The following is an 8,472-nucleotide window of genomic DNA, read 5'->3' as shown; positions in this document are numbered from 1 at the left end:
AATTTAGTTATTAATCCTTATTTCCTTAAACCCATTTCCTTCCATCCTTCCATCAACTCATCCTATACCTGTCACCATAGGTCCTCAGTGGGCATATTTTGTCTCTTTTGGCCTCTTCCACTGGCATAAATTTGGGTTGTCCAGGCAGGGTTTGGGGGACTGGGGTTTAGGTTAGAATGGGTTAGGGGTTAGGATTAATTTGCCTCAAATTGGGCTAGGGGGTTGGGATTAGGGCCATGTTTAGGGTTGGGTTAGGGTTAGGGTAGGGTTAGGTGCGGGGAACTGAGCCCGTGCCGGAGGAGGCCCGGGAGGTGCACTGTCCTTCCCCCAGTGCCCCTGTCGTAAGTAATCCCAGCCGGGATCATATTTCCTCTGTCCTCTGCGCCCGTAGCGCACCTCTCTCCATACACCGTCCATTCAGGGGCTTTTTACCTCGCGGTGTATGTAAATAATCACTAGGTTTGTATATTTATGGTTAGGGTTGATCTAGGTAGATATATATAATATAATAATAAACTAGTCTGCTTGTGAGACAGTATGCGATAATAAGGAGCTATATTTTTATTTAACAGATATATAGACAAGGAAAAGACAGTAAGGAGTAAGAAGAAAACAAAGAAAGTGAAAGGGGCAAAACAAACCAAGTGTTTCTAAAAGAAAAAACAACTCAATTTGAGCTGCTGCAGAAAACAAAAAATAGTGTGCTACCCGGCGACGTTTCGACCTGTTTCAGGTCTTCTTCAGGCCAAGCACACTAATAATGAAGTAAATATTAAGAAAATAGAGAGCTGTTTGTTCCACTGACTGACAGAGATCCTCACTGTTTCAAGGCCAGAGCAGGAGTGACTGCCTCTGCTGCTGCTGCCTCCTTTTATACCCTCCCCCGGGACTCTACGCAAGTAGGCCCTCCCCTCTGCTACGGATCCTGCAGAGGAGAGCTCTACAGCTTTGGCCATGAGGTAAGTAAACTTCCTGGTTTTTCTGTTGTTTTTTTCTGTTCAGATCCTGTAAAATCATAAGAAAAATGTCCTGTTTAACTTAAAAAACCAACTTATTGAAGAAATGTGGTTAAATCATACAAAATAGTGCTAAAAAATAGAACTAGTTTAAACCTAATTCCCTAAGAGATCCTGTCCACTATGCATAGAAGTATAAGAATTAATCGTTTTCCTCTTGTTTTCCTTGTTTTTCAGGTAAGAATTTAGTTGATCGCAGTCATTAAGGTAAGTATATCGTTAGTCAGGCTTCCACATTGCAGGTAAGTATGTCAGGTAGGTCTTTCGTTAGTTTTAGTCCTGTACAGGTAAGTATCTAGGTGGTTTAGGCTCCGTCCGGTAAGTATTTTAGTGTGTATTGGTCCTTTAAATTAGTATACGGTTGTTTGTTTTTCCTTATTGTCATCCAGGTGTATCAGGTAGGTATTTCATTCGGTTTGTAATAGTGTACAGGTAAGTATTTTAATGGTTTCGTCCTTTCCAGGTAAGTATTTGATACGTATTGGTCCTTTAAGGTGAGTATGGAGTTTGTTTGTTGTTTCTTATTGTCAATAATGTGTATGAGATATGTATTTTGTTCATCCCAGTCTTCTACAGGTAAGTATTTTGGCGGTATCGTCCTTTCCAGGTAAGTATTTAGTGCGTATTGGTCCTTTAAGGTAAGTATGGAGTTTGTTTGTTGTTTCCAATTGTCAATAATGTGTTTCAGATATGTATTCAGTTAGTCCCAGTCTTCTACAGGTAAGTATCTCGGCGGTTTCGTCCTTTCCAGGTAAGTATTTCATGCGTATTGGTCCTTTAAGGTAAGTATGGAGTTTGTTTGTTGTTTATAATTGTCAATAATGTGTATAAGGTATATATTTAGTTAGTCCCAGTCTTCTACAGGTAAGTATTTTGGTGATTTGGTCATTCCCAGGTAAGTATTTAGTGTGTATTGGTCCTTTAAGGTAAGTATGGAGTTGTGTATTGTTCCTAATTGTAAACAATGTGTACAGAATAGCTGCCTTAACGAGTATACTTTCATCCTCTATCCATCTGTCTATTATTTATTTATTTATATCACTAGGTCTTTATTAGCAGACCTAAATCTGTATGCATTAAAGCTCTTTTTTTGCTCAGGGCTTCTATAATGTATTAGGATCTCCTAGGGCCATCCACTAGGATGATATATATTTAATAAATAATATAGGTATAAGTTAATGGGGGGTTTTAGGCTTTAAAGGGGTAAGAGTGGTTGGGGTCAGGCCAGAACTCGACTGAGGTTGAGGTAAGGAATACCCTCAGGGCGAGGTTAGACTAAGAAGGAAATGTCAAAGGTCGAAGTCAGACATAAAGGCCAGAGACCTTGGGTTTAGGCATCAAGTCTCCTAAATCCTCTCCCTCCCTGCACTATCTGGTTGGGGTTAGGCATCACAGGGCCGAGGCCTCTGTGTCTAAGCATGTAGTACCCTGTCATGGCCACAAGGTGGCACTGCCCTCAAGCTTCAGTTAATTATTCTTCACATTCAGGCCAAATGGCTCTTTTGTATTCAACCAGTATATCCATTTTCTTTCAGCTTTTTTCCTCTCCACTCTGCTCCATGTACAGTTTCCCTGCAGGCCGGCCACCCTGACGGATGCCAGACCATGTGACAGGAAGTGTCGGACCAGGGGAGTACTGGTGTCCCTCTTGTTCCTAATGTTGTACGTGTGTTGTAACATCCGTGTGAATAAAGGATTACTTGTCTCACCCACGTACTGTATTCCACATTTTGCACAGATCATCACATACACACAATTTGCAGATCGCGGACTGAATTTCTGTGTGATCTTGAACACTGTTTTTGTTCTGTTGTTCTGAATGTATGTTTTGTTAATGAAATAATTTTCCAGCAGCCTCTTTTGTTGTTGTCGCAGCGGCCTTAACTTTGCCCTAACAAGCATATCCTTCAGGTTTTTCTGTCGTCTGTAGGCCGAAATGACCTTACAGTCCGGGAGGATGCCCTGATCCGCGATACACTCCTGATAATTTGCCTTCCACCTAGCATGTAATTGCCTGCCTATTGATGAAAATGAAGTAATGAGGGGTATTATCGTTTTGTCATCCTCTTTCTCCTTTGTAACCCGAAATGTTTTTAGGCAGCGCCTCAGGAATGGTCGTGAATACCCTCTCTCCCTCAGCGCCTTGAAGAGGAGCCTCACGGCCTCCAGGAAGTCATCCTGCCGGGTGCAGATCCGGCTGAACCTTAACAGCTGAGATTTGACAATGCCCTTAAAGGTGTGAGCGGGGTGAAAGCTGGTCTTAAACAATAACGCATGAGTATCTGTTTTCTTAAAATAGACTTTAATCTGCAATTGCTCGTTATCCTTGAACCCTGGGGCCTTGTACACTGTGGTATCTAAGAAATTGATTGATTCTTGACTGATTTCATGCTTTAATTGAATTGATGGATCGTGTGAGTTGAGGATGGTTAAAAATTGATTGAATTCATCCTGCGAGCCTGTCCAAATTCCCCAGATGTCATCCAGGTATCTGAGATAATGCATGGGTTTGTTATGACATTTCACCAACACTTCCTCCTCCCAGTTCGCCATGAAGATGTTCGCATAGGCGGGAGCAAATTTCTTTCCCATGGCTGTGCCTTTAATCTGCAGATAGTACTTCTCATTGAACACAAAGTCGTTTCGCCTTAAGCTAATGTCGAGGAGCTGGAGCAGCTCGTCATCGGGCCTGTTGGGGTCAGGGTACTTTTTAAATATTTTCTTGATTGAATCTATGCCTGATTGTATGTCGATGTTTGTGTACAGGGCGTCCACATCCATGGAGAAGAAAAAGGAATTTGCAGGAATCTGGAAGGTTTTGACCATTTCAATAAAGTGATAAGTGTCTTTCACATAAGCTGGATGTCTGACGGACAGGGGATTCAAGTGGAAATCCAGATACTCCGCTATACGGTAGGTCTCACTGCCGCAGTCGGAAACGATCGGCCTCCCGGGGGGCACCTGAAAAGGTACGGTCCATTTCTCAGGCTCTTTGTGTACTTTAGGCAAGGCGTAAAACTTCCTCTCTCGAGGCTCGGAACTGCCCTTTAAATAGTGACGCTGTCTGGCATTAATGAACTTCTTCTTATGTAACCTGTCCAAGATGTCCGCCACCAGAGGCACGGTGTCTTTATAGATCGGCTGCGCTAATTCCCGGTAATACACTGTATCCCTCAGCTGTCTGTCCACCTCCTGTACATATTGATCTCTGCTTAATATGACCACCATGCTCCCTTTATCCGCGGGTTTGATAACTACGTGCTTATTATGCATCAGCTCCCGGAGGGCTTTGACCTCTTCCCCCGAGAGGTTACATCGCTCCCCGGAAGGTCTGTAGCATTTGTTAAATGTCGCAGTGTCTCGTTCTATCAGGTGGTGGACTTCTAGAGGTATTTTCTCGGGGGGCGGCACCCAGAGTGACGGCTCTACGAACCGCGGCGCGTCACGCCTCTCCGTCCCTTTAAAAAAGGACGCCAGTTTTATTCGCCGGTGGTAATTCTGGAGGTCTAATTTTAGCTCTGCTTTCTGATTTTTCCCGATGTCTAGGGTGGGTACGAACGTTAAGCCCCGAGTCAGGAGCTGCTTCTGAGCCGCGGAGAGAGTGAAACCCTCCGCTAGCACTAGCACATTGTCGGCGTCGGGGGATCGGCGAGATGCCGGTCGCTGCTCATGCCGGCTTACCGGGCGCGCAAGTTTAAACACGCCGCCCAGTGATCGAGCATCTTCCTGGCTGTCTCCCTCGTCCAGTGGACATTATCGCTACCCGTGAGGAAATCGCTGTCTCGTAAGGTAGGAATGAACGGCATGTTTTTAGTGATGTGGCTATTCAGTACGTTAAGTGTTTGCTTCTCCTCCATTGGGAGGGACGCCGAGAAATTAATCTGCGGCACCCATATCTCCGCGTAGCGGAACTTTCTTTTCGCCGCTCTCACGGCACCTTGTAGCTGCTTGATTGACGTTTCCCTGGCCTTCTGGCCTCGGCAGTTTATGCCGAACGCTAACACGACCTTCTCCACTACGACCTGGCTGGTCGATTTAGCCATCAAGGCTTCGGCGTGGCGGAAGTTCGCTCCGGGGTAGCTGTCGATCTGCAGGTCCGGGATCTGGTGTCCCGGGATCCGTGACAGATTCGAGTCCCCCACGATGAGCCACTTCCTGCCCACGGTCAGAGTCCAGTCGATCATTTTGCGCTCTGTGTTGATGTGTCTGGTTACTGTGTAGCGTTGTGGGCTGGATGTGGAAGTCTGGCTCTCCTCCAGCTGGAAGCTGGGAGCCCCAGAGTCTCCATCGTGGTGCACCAGCGCCCTCTCGTGGCCCTCTGGGGTATCGCACTGGGCTGCATGTGGAGCCACAGGCACTGGGGTCAAAACTGGTGACCCCTGGAAGTTGTCTTCTCCTGACAAGTCCATGTCTATGTCAAACAAGAGCGGGCTCCAGCCGGAGCCCTGCTCCCTTTCTGCAGGAGGCTCTTCCTCCTCTATGTCTAACAGACGGCTCTCTTGAGGAACCACACAACCCCTCCCGTCCCCCTGTCTCCCCCTATCTCGTGGTTCTCTCTGCTCACGGGGTGGCAGGCCCGGCTCGGGCCCCCACTGCGTCTCTACCCTGCTAGGTGTAGTGCGTGGCTGTTGTGGGAGCAGTGGCTGTGGTTGAGGGGCTGGTGTCTGCTTAGGGGCCGGTGTCTGCTTAGGGGCCGGTGTCTGCTTAGGGGCCGGTGTCTGCTTAGGGGCCTGTGTTTGCTGAGGGACCGGTGTCTGCTTAGTGACCCGTGGTTGTTTGGTGACTAGTGGCTGCTTGGTGACTGTCGGCTGGAGTGGGACGGCCGTCTCACCCTCTAGCTCGCCTGTGGACGCGATCAGCGCCTCAGCGTGCTCCAAGGCCTCTGCTGTTATGTGAGGCAGGTTCCTTCTGGCCCACCTCGTGGCTACCAGGAAGGCCGGCTGCCAGTTTTGTACCATTATTGCGGAAAGCTCTTCCAACACTCTGTCCAGCTCCCTTCTGTAGTGCTCTTCCAGGATTAGCAGAGTGTTGTAGCCCCAGTTGTTGGCATTTCCCCAGATCATGTCCGCGGTACGTGCTGTGGGGGCTGCTGGCTTGATCATTGTAGCCAGCACATCCACCATTTTAGAGATCATTCGTGGCTCCGGCTTATCCGGTTTAACGGCCACCTTCTGCAGATGGTGCACCATCTTGACAACTGCATGCATTTTGCGTACCAGCTGCCCAAACTCTGGGTCAGCAGGCTGTCTCCTAACTTCCTCTGTTACTGCAGGCCAAAGCTGCTGAAATCTGCCCGCAGGCTGCTGAAAGCTACTCGCTTGCCCTGGCTGCTGGATCATAGCTGCAGGCTGCTGAAAGCCACTGGCAGGCCCTGGCTGCTGGCATGTGGGGGCATGCTCCTGCTGCTGGAATCTAGAGGCAGGCTGTGCTCTGCTCTCTGTAGCTGCTGCTGCAGGCCTTGCCTGCTGGAATGTACGGGCAGGCCACGGATACTCCTGACGTACCACTGCCGCGTATGTTCTGGCTGGGGGACCTACGTTACGAGGCACTACTGGGGGAGGCACTGGCCTGTTAGGTGCGGGGAACTGAGCCCGTGCCGGAGGAGGCCCGGGAGGTGCACTGTCCTTCCCCCAGTGCCCCTGTCGTAAGTAATCCCAGCCGGGATCATATTTCCTCTGTCCTCTGCGCCCGTAGCGCACCTCTCTCCATACACCGTCCATTCAGGGGCTTTTTACCTCGCGGTGTATGTAAATAATCACTAGGTTTGTATATTTATGGTTAGGGTTGATCTAGGTAGATATATATAATATAATAATAAACTAGTCTGCTTGTGAGACAGTATGCGATAATAAGGAGCTATATTTTTATTTAACAGATATATAGACAAGGAAAAGACAGTAAGGAGTAAGAAGAAAACAAAGAAAGTGAAAGGGGCAAAACAAACCAAGTGTTTCTAAAAGAAAAAACAACTCAATTTGAGCTGCTGCAGAAAACAAAAAATAGTGTGCTACCCGGCGACGTTTCGACCTGTTTCAGGTCTTCTTCAGGCCAAGCACACTAATAATGAAGTAAATATTAAGAAAATAGAGAGCTGTTTGTTCCACTGACTGACAGAGATCCTCACTGTTTCAAGGCCAGAGCAGGAGTGACTGCCTCTGCTGCTGCTGCCTCCTTTTATACCCTCCCCCGGGACTCTACGCAAGTAGGCCCTCCCCTCTGCTACGGATCCTGCAGAGGAGAGCTCTACAGCTTTGGCCATGAGGTAAGTAAACTTCCTGGTTTTTCTGTTGTTTTTTTCTGTTCAGATCCTGTAAAATCATAAGAAAAATGTCCTGTTTAACTTAAAAAACCAACTTATTGAAGAAATGTGGTTAAATCATACAAAATAGTGCTAAAAAATAGAACTAGTTTAAACCTAATTCCCTAAGAGATCCTGTCCACTATGCATAGAAGTATAAGAATTAATCGTTTTCCTCTTGTTTTCCTTGTTTTTCAGGTAAGAATTTAGTTGATCGCAGTCATTAAGGTAAGTATATCGTTAGTCAGGCTTCCACATTGCAGGTAAGTATGTCAGGTAGGTCTTTCGTTAGTTTTAGTCCTGTACAGGTAAGTATCTAGGTGGTTTAGGCTCCGTCCGGTAAGTATTTTAGTGTGTATTGGTCCTTTAAATTAGTATACGGTTGTTTGTTTTTCCTTATTGTCATCCAGGTGTATCAGGTAGGTATTTCATTCGGTTTGTAATAGTGTACAGGTAAGTATTTTAATGGTTTCGTCCTTTCCAGGTAAGTATTTGATACGTATTGGTCCTTTAAGGTGAGTATGGAGTTTGTTTGTTGTTTCTTATTGTCAATAATGTGTATGAGATATGTATTTTGTTCATCCCAGTCTTCTACAGGTAAGTATTTTGGCGGTATCGTCCTTTCCAGGTAAGTATTTAGTGCGTATTGGTCCTTTAAGGTAAGTATGGAGTTTGTTTGTTGTTTCCAATTGTCAATAATGTGTTTCAGATATGTATTCAGTTAGTCCCAGTCTTCTACAGGTAAGTATCTCGGCGGTTTCGTCCTTTCCAGGTAAGTATTTCATGCGTATTGGTCCTTTAAGGTAAGTATGGAGTTTGTTTGTTGTTTATAATTGTCAATAATGTGTATAAGGTATATATTTAGTTAGTCCCAGTCTTCTACAGGTAAGTATTTTGGTGATTTGGTCATTCCCAGGTAAGTATTTAGTGTGTATTGGTCCTTTAAGGTAAGTATGGAGTTGTGTATTGTTCCTAATTGTAAACAATGTGTACAGAATAGCTGCCTTAACGAGTATACTTTCATCCTCTATCCATCTGTCTATTATTTATTTATTTATATCACTAGGTCTTTATTAGCAGACCTAAATCTGTATGCATTAAAGCTCTTTTTTTGCTCAGGGCTTCTATAATGTATTAGGATCTCCTAGGGCCATCCAC

Source organism: Acanthopagrus latus, chromosome 16, assembly GCF_904848185.1.
Source record: "Acanthopagrus latus isolate v.2019 chromosome 16, fAcaLat1.1, whole genome shotgun sequence".
Lineage (NCBI taxonomy): Eukaryota > Metazoa > Chordata > Actinopteri > Spariformes > Sparidae > Acanthopagrus > Acanthopagrus latus.
Note: the sequence above shows the minus strand (reverse complement) of the source record.